Source organism: Dendrobates tinctorius, unplaced genomic scaffold, assembly GCF_039654945.1.
Source record: "Dendrobates tinctorius isolate UK_male_01 unplaced genomic scaffold, ASM3965494v1 ptg000103l, whole genome shotgun sequence".
NCBI classification, from domain to species: domain Eukaryota; kingdom Metazoa; phylum Chordata; class Amphibia; order Anura; family Dendrobatidae; genus Dendrobates; species Dendrobates tinctorius.
This window is the reverse complement of record NW_027361771.1, coordinates 2,180,827-2,204,337: the sequence shown is the minus strand read 5'-3', so window position 1 is coordinate 2,204,337 and position 23,511 is coordinate 2,180,827. Positions and strand designations below refer to the sequence as shown.

The window sequence follows — 23,511 nt, the reverse complement described above, 5'->3', positions numbered from 1 at the left end:
GTTCTCCTAATCCAAGACAGGGATGGATACTTTGTATGGACACATTGACTTACGTAGAATAGGTTCTTGCACCTTCTTCAGGACAGAACATACCAGACACCGCTCTATTTTACCTTTTCGCCACAAACCACAGATTTTCCACAAATAAAACTCCTGAGAACTTATCGGAAAAGTCTTCATGGCACTTTTCGTTTTAGCAAACATGGTAAAAACAATGTAAATAGTTGTGTGATGGGACAACTGAAGCACGGGGTGAGTTTTGTGAGATTTTTTCTCCTGTTGTTACTTGAAGCTATGAGGGTGTGATCAGGTACATGTCAGCAGAAAACATACCTGGAAGGGATTGCCTTTGAAAGGCGCGTCTGTAAAGCCTGTGGATTGGAGGGTTGGTTGGCTACACACTGCAATGTTCTGTACAATGGAGAGCAGATCCAGGTGTTTGCTTAGATTGAGGCACCGACCGCTATTAACATTAGTAATGGCTGGACTAAGTGCTTTTTTTTACAACATACTCCATTAATGGGAAAAGAGTGCTTGGCTACACTAAGGTCAGTTTGGAGCAAGCAGGATCCACAGCTACATATAGTCTTACAATCCATTTACACTGCAAGATTAGTGTGAACGAGCGTTGCCAGGAATGTTTGTTTCCGGTAATCTTGCAGTGTAAACAGGCCGCGGATCACCAGATGAACATTGATGTTGATAAGTAAATTGAAGGTGCATAGTCATTTACAATGTAAGATTACAACAAAAGGAAGCTAAAGGTGCGCTTATATTGAAATAACGTTATCGTGAGTGAGCGTTTATAGGAACACTCATGATCATCCTTGAGTGTAAACTGGCTGCCGATCCCCTGAGGGACAAGCTAGCCACTCATTCATTGGATGAAATGATCTTTTGTGTTGGGCAAAAGATCTTCGTTCTTGGCAGCACATCACCCTGTGGAAAGGCGACTCGTGCTGTCGAGAACAATGGCAGTCTGTTCTCGCTGTCTGATCTATCACAGATCTATTACTGATCGGTCAGTGCACATCGTTTCGGCAGTCTGCCTTTGTCAGCTGCCTTTTAAATGACTGCCGATGAGCAAACAAGTTACTGAACAATGGTCATTTAGTGCTCGTGTAAACAAACCTTTAGTCATATATGATAAGAGATTTAATAATACTTCATTATACCTGTAGACCTTCATATGTACATTCAATTTTACCGAGACAGTATATTAGTGGTGACAATCCAATGGAGAAAAAGAAGGTAGAATTTACTTGTTTACATATTAATCTATCTCACTGTTTTAAATGGAGATCCTCCTCCAATTGCCATTGTTACACTGATTCTGGAACAGATTTTTCTTTTTCTCCCATTCCCCTCCATTCCGAAGTTCCAAGTACCTTCCTCGTAAAAGAAGATGCAAATTTCTCCTGGGCGTACACCACAGAACTTCTCTGTGGCTGTTTGCTTTTTCTCTTTTGATATAGACAATCAATGTGCCCACAGAGGAGTTACGCGGTATACGCCCAGTTGGCTGAAGGGAATATTTGTATCTTTGTTTCTGGGGGAGCAGAACTTTGAAGAAGAAAAAGAAAACGGTTTCAGAATCAGTGTTGCAGCATCCTTTTGAGGAGGTACTCGGTTCAAATTAAAAAAATATAATGAAAGGCCCTCCTTAAGGGATCTTCTCTTTAGATGCTAAATCACTTTGCCCCCACAATAATAAGGAAATGTCTGAGAGGCGAGGCCTATAACAAGAGACCTGGGTATAGTCAGCAGTTACAACTGGTAGTATTTTCCATTATACCGGGTGCATTATTCTAGACAGTGACTAAATAATTCACCCCCCTGCAGGTACCACCATGAGAACTGGTTGTTTTGGCTGTAGTATTGATAAGTGTATACTTACTATTATAAACTGAGGTCACTCGCCAATCCAAGGGGTCAGCTGGTCAAATTAACAATGAAAGGTGTATAGAGCAGGGTCTGAATGAGCAATAAGTGAACAAAAACAATAATGTAAAGGAGGAAAACATAATTCTCTACATAGTTTTCATAGACACAGCTAAAAAAATCAAGGGTACATTTACACTGGACGATTAATGGGGATGAGCATTCGTAAGATAATTTCCAATAATGTGCCAGTGTAAACCAGCTGCCTATCGATAGTATTTTTCATTGGGTAAAATTATTTTTAAACTTGCCTAAAAATTATACTTCACAGCAGAACAATGTTAAGTGTAAACTGATGTGCTGCCTTGAATAATGCCTATCCACACAGAATAATCTATTACGGATTGTTCTGTGTGCATTGTAAGTGCGGTCAGCCTACCAAAACTGACTGCCGACAGGCAAACATACATGTAGCCAATGAGCAGTCATTTAACACCACGAGTCAGCCAGTATACACAAGCCCTAGGCAGCTCTGTAATGTTCTTAGGACCCTTCCAGGATGCCTGATAAAAATGAACAAGCAGAATGTGTTTTAACATTAGTAACATTAGCCACTTAGCTATAGTTCCTGATCAGATGGAAGTCTAGAAAACAAGAAGTAGCAAGGGTTTGCGTCATGGGCTTAAGCTGTAGAAGTAGCTTAGGTAGCATAGTTAAACCAATCTTATCAACTGAGAAATGCTAAAGTTTCAATTTGTGAGGCCAAGGTTTGGTCACAGGATGGGCCCAGAGGTAATAGAGTACAGAATTTAAATCAGATAACAGGCAGACAGGCCATCTAAGGTCAGGATGTTGGTTAGAGGCAACAAAAGTGGAACTGAAATGTTAGGAAGAAGAATGGTGAAGGGAAATGGGGTTGAAGGCTGGTCATATAGGTCATAAGTTAAATAGTTTAAAGATTAGTTATACACAACTGATATAATGAACATAGCCATTATCAATAATATCTTGTCCAAAACAGCTATGGTTAGAGCCATAGTTGTAGCAGTTGTGGACAGGATATGTTTTACCTATAAGCTGACAATACACACGAGAGAACCTGTCAGAAGAGAATTTGTCAGCAGATACTATGGGTTCATTTACACTGCACGATTATTGTGAAAGGCTGTTCTTAGGAATATTTGTTTCATGATAATCATGCAGTCTAAGGGTCCCGTTACATTTAGCGATGCACCAGCGATCCCGCCAACGATACGACCCAGTCAGGATCGCTGGTGCATCGCCGAATGGTCGCTAGTGAGCTGCCAAACAGGCAGATCTCACCAGCGATGCAGCGACGCGCAGCGGTCGTTACCTGTCAGACGCTGCGATTATGACGTCCTCCGCCCGCGTCCAAGCGTCGCTCATCGGCGCCAGCAGGAAGCCCAGCAGGAAGTCGCCGACGAGAAATGGCCCAGAACGTTCTTCCGCGATCAGCAATAGCCAGCGGGGGAGCCGGTCGGAGGTAAGTGTCACATGTAGCGCTATCGCTAGCAATATCGCTGCTGCGTCACAAAATCGGTGACCCTTTAGCGATATAGCTATGTGTGAAGCCCCCTTAACTCGGATGCTGATCACTCTACAAACAAGTAAAACAGTTGTTCATCAGCTGAAATGATCTTTTGATCTGCACTAAAGATTATGATTCTCGCCAGCACATCATCCTGTTTAAACAACTTTTAATGTGGTCACTGAGCCCATGAACTGACCGGGTTCCAGTCAAGTGGGCAGCGCTTTATCAGAGAACAGTCAAGTTGATGTGCCTGTAATCATGCCCATCAGGGAATAATTGATGTCATGAAGACTCAAAAGTATAATAGTATGCACTCTTCAGGTTTGGAGCCGTTTAGGGGGTCAAATCACTAAATGAAACGCCGCCCACAGCCCAATCAGAGGGGTGTGTGCGACTAGGTGAATCCAGGAAATCCGGAAGTTGATGTGACATCAGCGGATGTCAGCAGCGGCTCCAGTCAGTGTCATGTGATGCCGACTGAGCGAGCAGCGATAGCGCCGCTCACAGGCACATATGGCAGTAGAAGGTACTTACAAAAAATACTTAGTTAAAAGGTGTAACGTAATAGGGGAATTATGCAATGTAGTGAACCACTTCTTTAAAGGGAGGCTGTGAGCAGAATTGTGCACAGTAACCTACAGACAGTGTCAGGTCAGCGCCATTATACTGATTAAAATGATACAGTACATTGGTTGATGAAATCCGTCTTGTGGTTGTTGTTTAATCTTTATTTTCAGTTTTGACCTAATGATATGCTCGTGCTCGGGGGCGGCATGTGGGGGGGGGTCTTCATGTGGTGCTCTGATTAGTTATTCATACCGAAGTCTGCTGACAGGTCGCTAATCCCTCATTGGTGGCCACCGCGCTGCAGCATAATCGCATGTGTACTGTGTTTATAATTAATGTGGTTGAGGTTATCCTGATATAAAGAAAAAAATCCATTTGAAAAAGGCGCCTGCGCAGTAAGCTCTCCTTGTATGAAGTGATCCAATAGCTGCTAGTCCGCATGCACCAGTGGTGCCATCTTGCTGGAGATAAAAAATTCCTCCTTCAAGATGGCGCTGCTGGCACAACAGCTATCGGATCACTTCTATATACACCATTAGCTGCTACTGCGCACGTGTGGCGGGTGCCATTTTCAAATGGATTTTTTTTAATATCAGGATAGCCTCAACCATATTAATTATATACACAGTACATATGCGATTATGCTGCAGCACAGGCAGCGTCGGACTGGAGTACCTTGGGCCCACCAGAGAAAAATCATTCTTGGGGCCCACCATCATACCTCCCAACTTTTGAAGAAGGGAAAGAGGGACAAAGACTGTGGCGCGCTGCCGCAAATTTTAGGCCACACCCCAACCACACCCATTTTACAACTAGTCACACCCGTGTCCACACCCAAGATGCACCCATTTAGCACTGCTGATCACACTGACTGGTACTGAGGGCACAGTGCCTTGCATTATGGGCACAATGGCTGGCATTGTGGGCACACTGACTGGTACTGAGGAAAAGAAAAAGAGAAGAGAGAAAAAAACAGAGAGAAAGCACAGAGAGCGAAAGAACAGAGAGCAGAGAGAGAAAGAGGGGAAAGAAAGAACAGAGAGAGAAAGAAATAAAGAACAGAGAGGGAGAGAGAGAACAGAGAAAAAGAGGGGAAAGAATGAACAGAGAGAAAAAAAGATTAGAGAGAAAAAAACAGACAAAGAATAGAGGGGGGAAGAAAGAAACAGAGAGAAAAAGAAAGATTAGAGAGGGAAAAAAAGAACAGAGAGAGATAAAGATTAGAGAGGGAAAGAAAGAACAGAGAGAAAGGAAGAGGGGAAAGAAAGAAAACAGAGAGAGAGAGAGAAAGAAAGAACAGAGAGAGAAGAAAACAGAGAAGAAAGAAAGAGGGGAAAGAAAGAACCGAGAGTGAGAGAGAGAAAGAAAGAAAGAACAGAGAGAAAGAAAGATTAGAGAAAGAAAGAGCAGAGAGAGAGAAAGGAAGAACAGAACGCGAAAGAAAGAACAGAGCGAAAGAAAGAGAACAGAAAGAAAGAAAGAGAACAGAGAGAGAGGGAAAGAAAGAACAGAGAGAAAAATGAAAGATTAGAGAGGGAAAGAAAAACAAACAGAGAGAAAGAAAGAAACAGAAAAAAAGAAAAGAGAAAGATTCTATAAACATACTTATAGCAGCCCGGCTCACAATGTAATGCCCACCTGAGCCTCCTGGTGCAGGACATCATGATCAGCTCACATGGCCAGCATCACCGATTCCAAGGCGATCCCGCTGTCTGTGCTGTCAGAGGAGGACACGGTGATGGATCTAAAGCATTCCCTGAAGTGCCTCCATGGTTCCGTCACAATCTCCTCCCAAAATTACCTAATTTCCGGTGAGCTTCCAGCACGTCACTTCCGGTGGAACGTCAGGTGTGAGTTTTAAAGTGCTCCTCTCCGTATACCTCTTCCACACACGGCTCCGCTCCGTACACCTCTTACACACACGGCTCCACTCCGTACACCTCTTACACACACGGCTCCGCTCAGTACACCTCGTACACACATGGCTCCGCTCTGTACACCTCGTTCACGCACGGCTCCGCTCCATACATCTCGTACACACACGGCTCCACTCCACACACCTCATACACACACGGCTCCGCTACATCCACTCTGTAAATCCTTCCTGACCCCACACACAAACTCTCCTTCATCCAGCACCATGACAACCAGCACAGCAGAATCCTGCATACACTGAGGCCCCTGATCATGTGACTCCTGACTCCTCCCCTCCTGTGACCTCATCACAGGTCCTGTGCGCACAGAACAGCCTAGCGACGTCATTGCTGGGATTTATAGGATGATGTGGAAATGGCTGGCACAGTGCTTTCAGCTGGATGAGGGGAGTTTGCGCCTAGTCTAGGAGTTGTGCCCAGCCTGACATCTGCACACAGCACAGCCAGTCAGTTGTAGGCACTACTATATACATGCAGGGCAAGGACTAATGCTGGGGGCGGGGCCCACCGGAGGATGCTTCGGTGTCCCGGTGCCTCAGTCCGACCCTGAGCACAGGTGCCGCAGCTGGCGCCTGCCTGCAGAAGGGACTTTTTTTTTCATTATGTATATATAATATTCATGATGTAAACTAGGGGGCAGGTCACTGAGGCATCACATGAAGACCCCCCCACAGGCCACCCTGGAGCACGAGCATATCATTAACTCAAAACTGAAAATAACGATTAAGAAACAACCACAAGCCGGATTTCATCAACCAAGGTTTCATTTTAATTCGTATAACTTCGCTGACCTGATACTGTCTGTAGGTGACTGTGCACAATCCTACTGACAGGTTCCCTTTAATTATTTTGTGTAAGCTACATGGGAACTTAGAAGCAAGTTTTCAGCTTCCCTACAGCTCAATCACAGGGGCGACCCATTAAAATCTAAGGAAATGCCTGTGAATTTGAAGAATTAGCTGGTGCCTCAGGAGGAGAACGGATGCTCTTTGTAGACTCTCCCGATCTGATTGCTTAGTGAGTATACTGAACCAGGACCAGGTACTCCTGTCCATTAAGAGTATCCTGAGATGAAACTTAGATGAATACTACTACTGTTATTATTATAATATATTTTTTATTTATTTATTTTAAGCATAACATGAGTTCTTGTTATGCCTCCTAATTTATGTGTTCACCTGGACACTAAAAGCCCCCATATGCATTAGACTAAAGTTGGCCAAACCCGCTAATATCAACGGGATCAGGCGAAAGTCAAATATACATGTGAGCCTCCCTAATAATTTTGGAGGAGATAAGAGTCGGGCAGTTTGAATTTTAATGCCCGACCCTTTTGTTTTCCTGGAGAGTTGTCTGGGAGATACTTCTTTCTCTGCAACCCTCTTTGAAAACACGTTAGCATTCAGTAAGGCTGAACATTCATATGTGCGTGGGGGTCAGGAAAAAAGCTGCCAGCTGAACAATCTGCTAACCTCTATGGGGGTTTTAAAGGGGTTCTCCTGTGAATATATATTATCGCCTATGCACAGTATAGATAAGTGAGGGTTCGACTGCAGAGATCTGCACTAAATGACAGAACGGGGCACTTTTAACCCCTTTAGAATGGAGTTAGTGTGCATACCTGACCGCTGCTCCATTCAATCACTATTGGGCTGCTGAAGGCTGCACTCAGCTTTTTCTGGCAACCCCAGAGAAAATGAACAAAGCAGCAGTCGGGATGTGCACTGCTGCTCGATTCTAAGGCTATGTTCACACGATGTGTTTTTGCTGTGTTTATTTTAATGCAAATTTTAAGCTGCATTTTAGAGCACCAGCAAATACTATGAGATTTCCGAAATCTGATGCACACACATTGGGGTTTTTTCCTGTTTTTTTCAGCATTTTTTTTTCACCCATAGAAAGCAATGGGTAAGTGCAAAAACGAGGCAAAAATGCAAATATCAGGGTTTGATGCAGAAATCTCAGGAAGTTGCGTCATGTTTTTTTGGGGGGGGCTCTAAACTTTATCAGCACGCACAATAGGCAAATGTACCTGCTCTGGAAAAATGAAAGCAGAGCTCTGGTTTGCTGCTTGGGGCAATAAAGACTCTTTTACTATAGCATAGATTTTTTAAGTTTAGTTTTTTAAGTGGTTGTCAAGGCTTGACTTACTGATGGCCTATCTACAGGATAGGTCATCAATATAAGATCTATGTGAGTCCGATACCCGTCAGCTGAAAACCACTACAGCAATGGTCGTAACTAAGCGGTGAACAAGCGGAACACAGCAGCCTCCTATATTGCTCAGTGGTTGCTGCTGAATGCTGCTGTTTGTCTTCCATTCACTTCTGTTTTCATTTGAAGGCGATGTAATCAGCAGCATGGCCACCATGTGATGTACAGGACTGTTGTGTTCTGTCATGTGATAAAAGGTTTGTCCGGGACTTCAATATTGATGGCCTATCCTATATAGGAAATCAATGTCTGATCAGTAGGGGTGTGACATTCAGCACCCCCGCTGATCATCTGTTCCTGGGGTTGGCGGGAAACAGAACTGCTCTGTTGTGGAGCTGTACAGCACAGCCGGGCACTGCACATCCGCCTTCTATTCAAATCAATAACGAGTGGTTGTGCACTGTCCCTCCCAGCCACTATTCTATGGCTGTGCTGTGCATCTCCACAACTGAGCAGTTCCCGGCCAACGACACTGAGAACAGCTGATCATTTACATCGATCAGACATTGATGACCTATCCTAAGGATAGGCCATCAATGTTAAAGAGAATCTGTGACCTATTTTTTCAACTATCAGCTGCAGACACCGCCATCAGGGACTTATCTACAGCATTCTGTAATGCTGTAGATAAGCCCCCCATGTAACCTGAAAGAGAAGAAAAACGAGTTAGATTATACTCACCCAGGGGCGGTCCGGGTCCGGTTTTGGTCCGATAGGTATGGCGGTCCGGCGCCTCCCATCTTCTAGCGGTGACGTCCTCCTCTTTGCTTCCCGTCACGGCTCCAGCGCAGGCGCACTGCTCTGCCCTGTTGAAGGCAGAGCAGAGTTCTGCAGTGCACATGCGCCGGGAAAGGTCAGAGAGGTCCGGCACCTGTGCATTGCAGGACTCTGCCCTCAACAGGGCAGATAATGTACGCCTGCACAGGAGCCACGATGGGAAGCAAAGAAGAGGACGTCATTGTTAGAAGATGGAAGGCGCCGGACCGGACCGGACCGCGACGCCCATCGGACCAAAACCGGACCCGGACTGCCCCTGGGTGAGTATAATCTAACTCGTTTTCTCTTTCAGGTTACATCGGGGCTTATCTACAGCATTACAGAATGCTGTAGATAAGCCCCTGATGGCGGTGTCGGCAGCTGATAGTCGAAAAAATAGGTCACAGATTCCCTTTAAAGTCTCAGACAACCTTTTTGATTCCCACCAGAGCAGTTTTCAGCTGATCGGTGAAGATGCTTGGTGTTGGACCCCTCAATCTCATATTGATGACCTATCCTACGGAGAGGACCTCATTATGTCAGTCCTGGGCAACCAAAATTTAAGCTTACAATAAATCATAAACAAAGCCTAGCCTGAGTTTTACACCTACATATATACATAAATATATTATGTTTTACTTGCCAAAACATATTTAGTTTGATGAATGTTTTCATTGTGCAAGAGTAGCTCTCTGTCTCGACTCCCACACTTCTTCAGTCTGTACTAATAACAGAGCAGTAATCTGAACCTCAGCTTTCTTCCAGGGATGAGGTTATGAAATAAGGAGACATCATAAGGTCACAGCTGGACTACAAGGTCTGATACAGGGGCATAGAGTAATGGAGTATCAGATCTAACATCTAATATGCCAGGGGGTAGAAACTGACTCCAACTGTGCTCGTCATATAACAAAGCTTTAGTCACGTAGGGTTTTATGTAAGTGGGACAATACATCTCTCTCGGGTATCACACTCATCAATGACAAATGAATGTGCCTTACAAAGGTACAAAACTCTCACTGGCTACCTAAACACACATGTTTGCGGATTTCTCAGTTTGCAAAATAATAGCGAGAAATTAGTCATTCGGAGGTGTTTGGAGTGTGCATTTCATACATACATTGAACGCCCTACTGGTAGAGCTTTATGCTCATGGCAAATATTAAAGATATCCAATCACCTTAGATATCAGTCGGCCAAAAAGCTCACATGACCCTTCAATACACATTCACGCTCAGCTTGGCGGAACGTGTACGTAATTCAAATGAGAAGAGAGGAGTAAGCTGCTTCCAGTCATTTCTAATGGCAGCTCCTATTATCTTCAAGGACAAAAGGATCGGGCACTGTAATTCAATATGTCCAGTATTTCACTACCTGACATCATCTACAATCTATCTGCTACAAGTGAAAATATCCGCATTTGCCTCTATAAATATACGATGAATTGAACAGACAACATTTTCCTTGTAAATAAGGCTACTTTCACATTAGCTGTTTTTAGCGCTGCGCATCATGCGTTTTGCATGCGTTTGCCTTTTTAGGCGCATGCGTTTTAACCAGTTTCTAGCCATGTTAACTCTTACAACGCATGCGATTTTAAACGCAGGCGTGCGCATGACCAAGCGCACGCCAGCGACCCCATAGACTGTAATGTGTTATTATGTCGCATTCCGTGCACGTGTTTTTTTGACACAGGTTGGACCGACCAAAAATGCAACCGATTGCGTCCGGCACGCCTAAGCGCACACTACAAAAAGCTGCATGCGCACGAAAACGCATACAAACGCGTGCAGACGCTAGAACAGGCGCCCCATGTTAAACATAGGGGCGCATGGATGCGCTGCGCTAAAAAACGCTAATGTGAAACCAGCCTAACATGTTTCTTTACAGAATATGTTAGCACTGTTCATGCAGTTTCAGATGGTATAGGGACACAACCTGTTGGGAAGAGAATAAAGGAAATAATATCACTAAATCATAATTTATTCATAATTTTAAGAAAAAAATATCAGAGGAAAGAAAATTGTGAGTTTTAATACAGACTTTTCTCAAGAAAAAAAAAAGATAAACAAATGCTGTATTTTTATGGGCCATACAAATATTTACTATAATGCACATCAGAAGAGTGGATGTAGTGTTCTCCAAGCCTTTACACCATTGATGGATGCAAAAATTGGCAAGGTACAGTACATACAGTGGGGAAAATAAGTATTTGCTGCATTGCCAATTTTGCAAGTTTTCCCATCTACAGTACAAAGAATGGAGAGGTCGGTAATTTTTATCATAGGTACACTTCAACTGCAAGAGATAGAATCCCCCCCAAAAATCCAGCAAATCACATTGTATGATTTTTGCATAATTAATTTTCATTTTATGACATGAAATAAGTATTTGACACAATAGAAAAACTGAACTTAATATTTGGTACAGAAACCTTTGTTTGCAATTAGAGGTCAGACGTTTCCTGTAGTTCTTGAGCAAGTTTGCACACACCACAGCAGAGATTTTGGCCCACTCCTCCATACAGATCTTCTCCAGATCTTTCAGGTTTCAGGCTGTCACTGGGCAACATTGTATTTCAGCTCCCTTCAAAGATTTTTTATTGGGTTCAGGTGTGGAGACTGAATAGGCCACTCCAGGACTTTGAAATGCTTCTTTTGGAGACACTCCTTAGTTGCCCTGGCTGTGTTTCAGGTCATTGTCCTGCTGGAAACCCAACCATGACCCATATTCAATGCTCTTACTGAGGGAAGGAGGTTGTTGGGCAAAAACTCATAATACATGACCCCATCCATCCTCCCTTCAAAACGGTGAATTTGTCATGTTCCCATTGCAGAAAAGCACCCCCAAAGTGTGATGTTTACCCGTCTATGCTTCAAATTTGGGACAGTGTTCTTGGGGTTTCACTCATCCTTCTTCTTGCTCCAAACAGCGGCGAGTAGAGTTGATACCAAAAAGTTCTATTTTGGTCTCATCTGACCACATGATCTCCCTTGCCTCCTCTGGATCATCCAGATGGGCATTGTTGAACTTCAAACGGGCCTGGACCTGTGTTGGCGTGAGCAGGGGGACCTTGGTGCCCTAAAGAATTTTGATACATGACGGCAAAGTGTGTTACTAACAGTAATGTTTGGGACTGTGGTCCTAGCTCTCTTCAGGTCATTGACTTTATCCTTCAGTGTAGTTCTGAGCTGATTATAGACCTTTCTCAGAATTATCCTTACCCTTCGAGGTGAGATCTTGCAAGGAGCCCCAGACTAAGGCAGTCATCTTGTGTTTCTTCCGTTTTCTAATAATTGTGCCAACAGTTGTTGCCTTCTCACCATGCTGCTTGCTTGTCCTCTAGCCCATCCCAGCCTGCAGGTCTAAAATTTTGTCCCTAGTGTCCTTAGACAGGTCTTTAGCCTTGGCGGAGAGCTGGAGTGTTATTGATTGTGTGGACAGGTTTCTTTTTGATGAGTTCAAACAAGTGCAATTAATACAGGTAATGAGTGCAGAGTAGGAGGGCTTCTAAAGGCCCCGTCTCACATAGCGAGATCGCTAATGCGTCACCGATTTTGTGACGCAACAGCGATCTCGCCTGCGATCTCGCTACATGTGAGACGCAGCAACGACCGGCCCCCCTGCTGGATATCGCTGATCGTGCAGGAATGTCCTGGGCCATTTTTTCGGAGGAGCTGTCAAAACTGATTTGTCTGCAATCACTATGTGTGACTTTTCAATCCCCCAGGGCACGCACTGTGCGCTTAGGTAATTTGCAGGGTTCAGACCGAGGAATGAAGGGTAAGTATGAGTTATAAATACCCTGGTCAGTGGGCGTGGCCTTGCTCCAAACACTTGTATGGAGCAAGGCCACGCCCTCTGGTTGGACACGCCCACTGGCTGTCCATGTCACTGCTCTATGCAAGTGTGTGGAACAAGGCTTCGCCCACAGGTCATGGGTATGTATAACTCATAATTCCCATTTCTCGGTCTGAAACGGACAAATCCCCAAACCACACAGTGCGTGTGCTGGGGGGATTCACAAGTCTGGAGTCACAGAGAATGACTGCAGACTTATCAGTTTTCGCTGGACAACCCCTTTAACGTTGTGGCTCTGTAGCATTCCAGATGCTACTTATAATTTCAAGTACATTTTCTTAATTTATGTGCATTTAAAGGCTGACAGTTTTGGTTGGCCTTGACATATCAGGGAAGGGTTGGTAATGTTACCGGTTGAGCTAATTATCAGAATTTTCCAAATAATGAACAAAATGTAGGAAATTAGGCCACCACTTTCAGCCTCACTACTTACGGCGAGAATTAAAACATTGGAGTTCTGACTACCCTCTAGTAAGAACTTAAGCCCCCGTTACACACTGCGATATCGCTAGCAATATCGCTGTAAAGTCACCGATTTTGTGATGTTGCAGCGATATTGCTAGCGACATCGCTGTGTCTGATACTTACCTCCGACCGGCTCCCCTGGTGGTTATCGCTGATCGCGCGAGAAGCTCCTGGACCATTCCTCGTTGTCCACTTCCTGCGGCGCTTCCTGCTGTGACGATGAGCGACGCGTGGAGCCGGGCGGGAGGACGCAGGATCGCCGCGTCTGACAGGTAAGTAGCGATCCCCGTCCCCAGCGATGTCGCTGGTGAGATCTGCCTGAGTGGCAGCTCACTAGCGACCACCTAGCGATTCACCAGCGATCCTGACCGCGTCATATCGGTGGTCGGGATCGCTGGTGAGTCGCTAGGTGTAACGGTACCCTTACTGTTTGCCCAGCACGAAACATAATGTTCTCTGGACAGGGTAAAATCTGAGCAGATCCCAGCTATCTGCTTATCTTTGATTACATTAAACAAGTAGAACTGGTAAAACCACACAGTAATAGAGCCAGAGAAGCTCTTGAAACAGAATCCTTCACAGCATTGCCAGAAATTGCTTGGTAGACTCTACATAAAATTAAATGGATCATTTCAGAGGAAACACAAGAAATCTTAGATAACACAGTAAACTGCAGTGGTCAAAAGAAATATTATAATAACTTCCAATAAGTTTTAACTGAAGGAATCTCCTGACTTTGTACTTGAGCATATATGGCACTAAAAGGGATATTCTCATATTCTAAAATTACTATTAGCTTGAAAATAATCAAATTTGCAATTGTCGTGCATTTTCTCTCTGCTATAGCTCACCTGCAATAAGAACTTTTGTATTTGGTAATTTACAACTTGTTGGAGATCAGTGGTTACATTCCAGTCTGAGGAGTTAACTCCTGAAATCCCAGTCACCTCTATCCAGACCATTAATTTCTAGACATAAGTTAAAGAGAATCTGTCAACATCTTTTTGCTATGTAATCTGAGGACAGCATGAGGTAGGGGTTAAAACACTGAATTCTATGATGTCACATTTCAGACTGTGTGCTTACACTAAAGGGTTTATCACCTGGTGATTATCCTTGTCCGGTCTTCAGCAGTGCATACATGCTAGTCTGATTCAGCCCCCTCCTGTGATAAGCAGCTCAATGTTTATAGACAGTGTACATACAGAGCCTGGTGTGGGTGGGGTTACCTTTCTCAGCTCTGCAGCATTGCTAAATTAAAAAACTGTGATTGTGTCAGAACCGCTACACAAAGTAAACTATGTGATATGTTGTTGGATTCAGGATCTTTTTGTTTACATTATGCTGCTCTCAGCTGATGTAGCAAAAACCTGTTGGCAGATTCCCTTTAACTGCTCACTTCCCCCTTCTGGTTAAGTCCTAATACAAAATAAAATCATAAGAGTCTCCTGCAAAATCACAAGCCACCAGCCCCAACCTGTGGCTGCTTCCAGAGCAGTTCTAATCACTGCTCACTTTCCTGAGCTGTGTGCTATATTTTCTAAATACAAATGAATTCATAATAATGTAGACTTTAGAACAAGCAACTCACAGACTTGAATGTGTCATAGTAATATGATAAGCTCAGCAGAAGGACAATGCTACTGAACCAGATCTGTAATTCAAGGAGAAGTGCCTGCTCCCCCCCCATACCCACAACCCTACCAGCAATCACGTGAAAAGGCGAGAGAATGTAACGGTGGTGGGAGCTCATGGATTGCTTCCAGACCCCCAATGTTTAAATGTGTTTTATGTACTTGTATGTGGTAAAGCTAGAATACCCCCTGGGGCTGTAGTTAGCTTAGACAGGGTTAACTGAAGTGGCCAGCCCAGATGGGAGGTGGAACTGAGTGTTAAGGGCCTTTTACATTTAGCGATGCACCAGCGTTACGACCCGGTCAGGATCACTGGTGCATCGCTAAATGATTGCTAGTGAGCTTCCACACAGGAAGACCTCACAGCGATGCAGCAGCGACGCAGCGCACGATAATCACCATTCACACACAGCGATCCTGACGTCCTCCCGCCCGCGTCCACACGTCGCTCGTCGGCGCCAGCAGGAAGCCCAGCAGGAAGCTGACGACGTGAAATGGAGCCGGACATTCTCGCGCGATCAGCGATAACCAGCGGGGGAGCCGGTCGGAGGTAAGTGTCACACATAGCGATATCGCTATAACGTCACAAAATCAGTGACTTTTTAGCGATATTGCTAGTAATATCGCTATGTGTAAAACCCACTTTAGAAACAGAGGCAGGAAGTGACAGTCAGTGTGTGCGATGGCAGGAGTGCACATGCAGCAGGAAGGTGGGCTGCTAGGGACAATGTGAATTTAATATTTGGGACTGCAGATTGCCGTAAATACCCTTCATGTGTTTGCGTCTAATGGCCAAGTGCAGCCTCGAGATGGACATCGGGGGCCAGGGGTATACTCAGCTTACAAAGCTACAGGAAAATATGGACTCAGACCACATGGGGTGGAAGGTATTGCAATCCAGATATGCTGCTAGAGATGAAGAAGATCCCCAATGGCTAGGAAAGCCAGAGATAGGGATATGCAGGGGCGTAACTACCACGGTCACAGCAATCTCTACTGCGACAGGGCCCGGGGGGAGTCAGGGGCCCGGCAGGTCAGACGATATCTCCCAACCGCCCCGATTCTCGTGGGACAGTCCCGTTTTTGACCCCCCTCACCCGCGTCCCGCATGGGAGTCTATTTTTCCCACACTGCACTGAGCTGCTACGCCCCCCCATGCACCCCATCCTCACTCTCCCGCAGACAGCCACCGCAGCCCCCCGGAGCCTGCAATGATGTCACTAGGCTGTTCTCTTCTGTGAAACAGGACCTGTGATGAGGTCACAGGAGGGGAGGAGTTAGGGGTCACATGATCAGGGGCCTGGTGTATGCAGGACTCTGCTGTTCTCGTTGTCATGGTGCTGGATAAGGTGAAGTTTGTGTGTGGGGTCAGGAGGGGTTTACAGGGTGGATGTAGCAGTGCCGTGCAGGTACAATTTTGGATGGAGCGGAGCCACGTGTGTACGAGGTGTACGGAGTGGAGCCGCATGTGTACGAGGTGTACGGAGCGGAGCCGCGTGTGTACGAGGTGTACGGAGCGGAGCCGCGTGTGTACGAGGTGTACGGAGCGGAGCCGCGTGTGTACGGAGCGGAGCCGCGTGTGTACGAGGTGTACGGAGCAGAGCCGCGTGTGTACGAGGTGTACGGAGCAGGGCCGCGTGTGTACGGAGCAGAGCCGTGTGTGTACGAGGTGTACGGAGCGGAGCCGCGTGTGTACGAGGTGTACGAAGCGGAGCCGCGTGTGTACGAGGTGTACGGAGCGGAGCCGCGTGTGTACGAGGTGTATGGAGCGGAGCCACGTGTGTAAGTTGTGTACGGAGGGGAGCCGCGTGTGTATGAGGTGGACGGAGCGGAGATGTGCTTTTATTTTGGCATGGGGGGGCCCATTTGAAAGTTCGCATTGGGGCCCATAACTTTGTAGTTACGCCACTGGGGATATGACACCTATCCCGAAAACCAGAGCTAAAGTTGTACTTGTGGCAAAGATGACAACCCGCTGGGCCTTATCCTTTAAATCTGCTTGTAAATACTGTACAGACTGCCACTCTCTAGTAAAAGTTTGTTTTTTATTAACCACGTTTCTCCTGGATTGTTTGCTGCCCTGGTTCCAGAAGAGGGATTCCTGGAGTCAGAAGAGGCCTGCAGGCCAGAAGTAAGTGGGAAGCACCATATACACAGCAGCACACCAGGACTGAGACACGCCTTGTTTGTAGGATACCAGAGCGAGTGGGGACCAAAGCTCACCCACAACTACCTCGCTTGGGCATCTTACAAGAACTGTGTGCTTCTGAAGACATATTGAAAACAACCCTTTAAAGGGAAATTGTGATCTGATTCATGCCACCCAAACAACGAGCAACATGAAACAACCAGGTTGCCTAATTGCAGCGAAGTATATTATTCTCTAAAACACTCTTGTGTTTCAGAGAAAATTAAATTTACTGATCTGACTGGGGACCTTAGCCGAAAATGAGGCTTGTCCAGCGCTGCTCCGGGGCCGTCTCTTCCTAGTGCTGCTGCAGGTGATTCCACAGTTCTGTCCCTCATGTGAACTGTGATGGGGTCACTGGTGCCATACGTGAGGGGAGATGTGTTGCAAAGGTTTCTTTCCTGCGTGATGTAAAAGCCATAAGTGTTTTCTCCAGCATGATATATGTTGAGAACAATCCAGTCGCTATATGGGCATGGCTTTTATGGTGGGTAGGCGTTTCAGAGAATAATATACCCCGCTGCAATTGTGCACCCAGGCTTTGGTTCATGCTGCCTGTGATTTTGGGCAGCATGAATCCGAGAATAGGTTCCCTTTAATATAGATGAGTAACAGATTATTATGTACTAGATGGTGGTCCGATTCTAATGCATTGGGTATTCTAGAATATGGCCAGCGGAAGACCGACGTTCAAAAGATGGTCCAGGACGATCCACCATGATCGGCGATCTCACAGCGGGGGCCTGGTCGCTGCTGCGTGTCACACTGAGGCTAAGTACCCATGTTGCAGAAATGCTGCGGAAATTTCTATAGCATTTCCGCAGCTCTCGCCATGGGAAAAACGCATGCGTTTTCCCGCAGAAAACATGCGTTTTTCGCGTGCGGAATTCAAGCGCATTCCAAGCGTTTTGAAGCATCGCTTGGAATGTGGTTGACAGGTTGGTCCCACTTGTCCAGAATAGTGTTTGACAATTGTGATCAACTTTTTACTATTGGTGCTGCCTATGCAGCATCAATAGTAAAAGATAGAATGTAAAAAATAATAAAAAAAAAAAATTAAAAAAATTGTTATTCTCACCTTCCGACGGCCCCCGATCGCCTCTCCACGCTCCCAGCATATTCCGGTCCCAGTAATGCTTAGCGCGAAGGACCGGAGATGACGTCACTTTGCGAGAGCGCAACGTCATCAGCGGTTTTTCGCGCGAGGCATTACTGGGACCAGAAGATGCCGGGCGCGTAGTGAGAGGAGGGAAAGAGAGGGGCCGTTAGAAGGTGAGTATATCACTATTTTTTATTTTAATTCTATTTTTTACAGGTTAATGGTACCCAGGGTCTGGAGGAGAGTCTCCTCCCCTCCGGACCCTGGGTACAATCCGCACATTCAGCGCTGCGCTGGTCATCTCCCGGCTGCGTCGTCGCTGACCTCAGTGCGGCAGGAGATGACCCGCGGCAACCGCCGGGAGATCAGCGGCTAGCGCCGCAGATCTCCCGACGGTAGCGGTGGCGTGCGTCGTTTGAATTCCACGCCAATTCGCAGCTGGACTGCGCCTGTCGCTGATTGGCCACGCCCGGCCGGCCACGACCAATCAGCGATGTGGGATTTCTGTTACAACAGACAGACACAATTAGACGATTATATAGTAGATATGTCAATACCTACAGTATTTCTGGAAGGAGGTAAATAATAAATGTGTTGGTTTGCTGTTGTGAGAAACATGGAGCAATATTTTGGCCTCTTTTTTTACATCATCATGTACCCAGATGACACGTCTGAGATCAATCACCACATGAAGGAATCATAATAAGGACATGTCCAGATGCTGTGGTCAGTCTGCATATTGCTAAAACTCCATCTACATCAAAGGCAATTTGACACCCGATTTTCTTTCACAATCATGCAGTCATTGGCTTGCCATGGTAACCTTGTCAAGTGCATTCGAAGCATCATTTAGCTGTACCCTAAAAGTAAAAGTGCACTTAGAGTGCTGATTGACTATATACATTGGTCGATACAAACTACACCGTTGTCTCTATATAGCATGCTAGCTTACATATTGTCAGGAGCGCACCCCCTGTTTACATGAGATGACGTGTTGGGAATGAGCATTCTTTTGATCACTGGTCACAAATTTTTGGCCCAGGTAAATGCACTCTTACTTCACAGGTAAGGTACCATACCTGCTAAGTGTGCAGTCACATCTCTCCATAACCAAAAGATGAGATTGGCAGATTAGTGGCAAAACTGACCAGTTTTTAGCATCCAAGCTTCTATTAGCTGAAATCAATTAGGAGACTGGTCAGAGCACTGGCGCGGTGTCAGCCATGTGTGAACATATACCGTACAGGAAATACCCAATAAAATCACATAAGGTTTGTATTATTGCAAGATTAAAGAGAATCTGTCACCAGTTTTTGCTGACCCATCTGAGAGCAGAATAATGTAGGAACAGAGACCCTGATTACAGCAATGTATCACTTACTAGGCTGCTTGCTCCAGTTTTGATCAATAATTGTTTTATCTGCTGCAGATCTAGCTGAGCTCTGTATAATCCTACCCACACCACTGATTGACAACTTTTTGTGCACACTGTGCATAAGCAAAAAACTGCCACTCAGTGGTGGGGTGCGGGGTTTTACAGAGCTCATGAATATGGAGGACTACATGTCAGCAGATTTACTAGTACTCTAGTCCTAATCTTGTACTAATATATGATTGTGAGGTGTATATATACAGTGAGTACGGAAAGTATTCAGACCCCTTTACATTTTTCACTCTGTTTCATTTTTTGTTTCAAAAAAGTTCATTATTTTCTCATTACTGTACACTCTGCACCCCATCTTGACTGAAAAAAAGCAGAAATGTAGAAATTTTTGCAAATTTATTACAAAAGAAAAACTGAAATATCACATGGTCATAAGTATTCAGACCCTTTGCTCAGTATTGAGTAGAAGTACCCTTTTGAGCTAGTACAGCCATGAGTCTTCTTGGGAATGATGCAACAAGTTTTTCACACCTGGATTTGGGGATCCTCTGCCATTCTTCTTTGCAGATTCTCTCCAGGTCCCTGAGGTGCATGGTGAACGTTGGAGGACAGCCATTTTCAGGTCTCTCCAGAGATGCTCAATTGGGTTTAGGTCAGGGTTCTGGCTGCGCCAGTCAAGAATGGTCACAGAGTTGTTCTGAAGCCATTCCTTTGTTATTTTTGCTATGTGCTTAGGGTCAATGTCTAGTTGGAAGATGAACCTTTGGCCAAGTCTTGAGGTCCAGAGCACTCTGGAAGAGGTTTTCATCAGGATATCTCTGTACTTGGCCACATTCATGTTTCCTTAAATTGCAACCAGTCGTCCTGTCCCTGCAGCTGAAAAACACCCCCCTTGGATGATGCTGCCACCACCATGTTTCACTGTTGGGATTGTATTGGGCAGGTGATGAGCAGTGCCTGGTTTTCTTCACACATACCACGTAGAATTATCACCAAAATGTTCTATCTTCATTTAATCAGATCAGAGAATCTTATTTCTCATAGTCTGGGAGTCCTTCATGTGTTTGTTTTTTTTTAGCAAACTCTATGCGGGCTTTTATATGTCTGGCACTGAGGCTTCCATTGGGCCACTCTAACATAAAGGTCCGACTGGTGGAGGGCTGCAGTGATAGTTGACTTTGTGGAATTTTCTCCCATTTCCGTACTGCATCTGTGGAGCTCAGCCACAGTGATCTTGGGGTTGTTCTTTACCTCTCTGACCAAGACTCTTCTCCCATGATTGCTCAGATTGGCTGGACGACCAGGTCAGGGAAGACTTCTGATGGTCCTAAACTTCTTCCATTTAAGGATTATGGAAGCCACTGTGCTCTTAGGAACCTTGAGTACTGCAGAAATTCTTTTGTAACCTTGGCCAGATCTGTGCCTTGCCACAATTCTGTCTCTGAGCTCCTTGGTCAGTTCCTTTGACCTCATCATTCTCATTTGGTCTGTCATGCAGTGTGAGCTGTGAGCCCTTATATAGACAGGTGTGTGCCTTTACAAATCAAGTCCTATCAGTTTAATTAAACACAGCTGGACTCCAATGAAGTAGAACCATCTCAAGGAGAATCACAAGGAAATGGACAGCATGTGACTTAAATACGAGTGTCTGAGCAAAGGGTCTGAATACTTATGATCATGTGATATTTCAGTTTTAATTTTTTAATAAATTTGCAAAAATGTCTACATTTCTGGGGGGGTTTTCAATCAAGATGGGGTGCAGAGTGTACATTAATGAGAAAAAAATGAACTTTTTTGAATTTACCAAATGGCTGCACTGAAACAAAGAGTTAAAAATTTAAAGGGTTCTGAATACTTTCACTGCCCACTGTATGTGATGTGTAGTCATGATTAGTGAAAAAAACATGACTTTTCCAGTGGCAAATTTCCCATTAAAACTATATAGAAACAATGTTAGACTGCTGGTATGCACAAAATTTCAGACGTCGAGGCGGAAGCTAGTCCAGACAAGTAAGAAAATGTCAGTGAGTGCTCATATAGTCAAGTTTCTGCCCACTCTTTCTACATATATTACCTATATTATTTTAGTTGTTACAGTCAGGCCTTCCTTCTATCTAATTATCTACACAGGCATAGATACTAACAATACATATTAGATTCACATAAAGTTCTCAGTGTGAAATAACCACTTTTTTCTTGCATTGATATTCTCTTCCATTTTCCTATTGACACAAATAAAGAATACCAAAATTCACAAGTAGCAAATAACAGTGAGGGTAGGTGCTCACGGTCAGTAAATGCTGCGGGATGGAGGCTGCGAATTTCCACAGCATCCAACCCGCAGCGTCCAGATGTTACAGAATAGTGGATGGGATTTCAAGAAATCCCATGTCCACTATGTGTGCAGGACGCTCGTGGATCTCCTGCGGAGACGGACATGCGGCGCGTCTCTCCAGAACACAGCATGTCAAATTATCTTGTGGAGAAGTCTTCGCAAGATGAATTTACCCGTACAATGCATTGGACTCGGTGATTCCGCACGGTTCAATGAACACATACGGAATCACCTGCGTTCAAAAACCAGTAGCTCTTTGGACGCAGCGGACACGTGCTGCGTCCAAAGCCCTGCCAATTACTGACCGTGTGCACCTACCCTCAACCATTTGTAGCTAATATGACTTATTACAGCACTAGTAGGAACTATTTATGCAATAGAACAATTCATGTCACTTACATTTCCAGGTTAGAAGGGCTATTTAAAGCACCACTCCAGTGGTTTTCTTTTTATTCTATCGCTGGAATGGTGTCACTAATGTAATTTCTGTTATCGGTGCCGCTCAGGTCATCTTCTGCAGATTGTGACATACCGGATCACTCCAGTGTCACAACTCAATGTAAGTCTACAAGAGCCAGAACAAGGCCAGAATGAGGCTCTCATAGACTTACAATGAGAACTTATGACTGTTACCTCTGATTTCTGGTCAGTCAGTTGCGGTCACAAGATGGCAGCGCGGGACCGAAGTGGCGCTGGGAAGAGCTGAAGACAGCAGCTGATAAGTATAACACTAGGGTCAGGGAACTTTGATTAGTTGCACCACTCCAGTGTTGAAATTTAAAAAACACAAAACGCGAGTGGTGCTTTAATTCCTTTGCCACATTTGACGTGAGTTTACGTCATGGTCTGGAAGGGGTTCCCGCAAAATGTAAATTTACGTAATGGCAATCATGCGGACACAGGAGTTTTGCCCGCATTGTCACTGCAGGGAGCTCAGCGTAAGTTGTAGCCAAGCTCTGGCTGTCACTGACAGAAGAGGCACCCTTGACCATTTAGGCCTTTAAATGCCGAGATTGATAGTGACCACAGCATTTAGTAGACTGGGAGACGGAGGGGGGCTCAGTCTTCATTGAAATCGGCATCCCCGAAATGTCATCGCGAGATTGTTGCCATGGCAACACGAGGTCATCATGATGACCTCAAGGTCAGCCAGCTATGGTAAGCCTGTTAGACCATGCCAGAAGCTTGGTCTAAGAGGCTTCTGACAGTTCTGTACTGACAGGTATAATGTTGGTGCATTGCAATGCACTAAGGATCAGACTAATAAAAATTAAAATCTCATAGAGGGATGAAGTAAAAAAGTTTAAAACAAAAAAAAGTTAAAAAAAATGTAAAAATATAAACAAATACACATATTTGATATAGCCACATCGGGAACGATCTGAGCTATAAAACTGTCACACTATTAAACCCCTTTAGTGAACTCCGTAAAAAAAAATAAAGCATGTGGTAAAAAAAATGCTTATTCATCATACTGACAAAAAAGTGGAATAAAATGCAATCAAAAAGTTGCATGGAAATAAAAATGGTATAGCTGAAAATAACATTTTGTCCAACAAAAATCAAGCCACAGAACAGCTCAGTCAGCAGAGAAATCAAATTGTTATAGCTTTCAGAATATACTGATGCAAAACAATAAAA

At 44.8% G+C, this 23,511-nt stretch overlaps 1 protein-coding gene across 5 annotated transcripts in view; it reads left to right on the top strand.

The window, feature by feature from the left end:
* The window catches only part of ITGB4 (integrin subunit beta 4), a 91,150-nt gene that overhangs the window by 1,034 nt on the left and 66,605 nt on the right, over positions 1-23,511 (top strand). The window contains exon 1 of one of the 5 annotated variants that reach the window (XM_073587934.1): positions 528-548. The exons of the other annotated variants lie outside the window; for them this stretch is intronic. The gene's annotated coding sequence lies outside the window, so the exon portion shown is untranslated. Of the gene's footprint in view, positions 1-527; positions 549-23,511 lie in introns of those variants that run through there. 5 annotated transcript variants of the gene reach the window in all.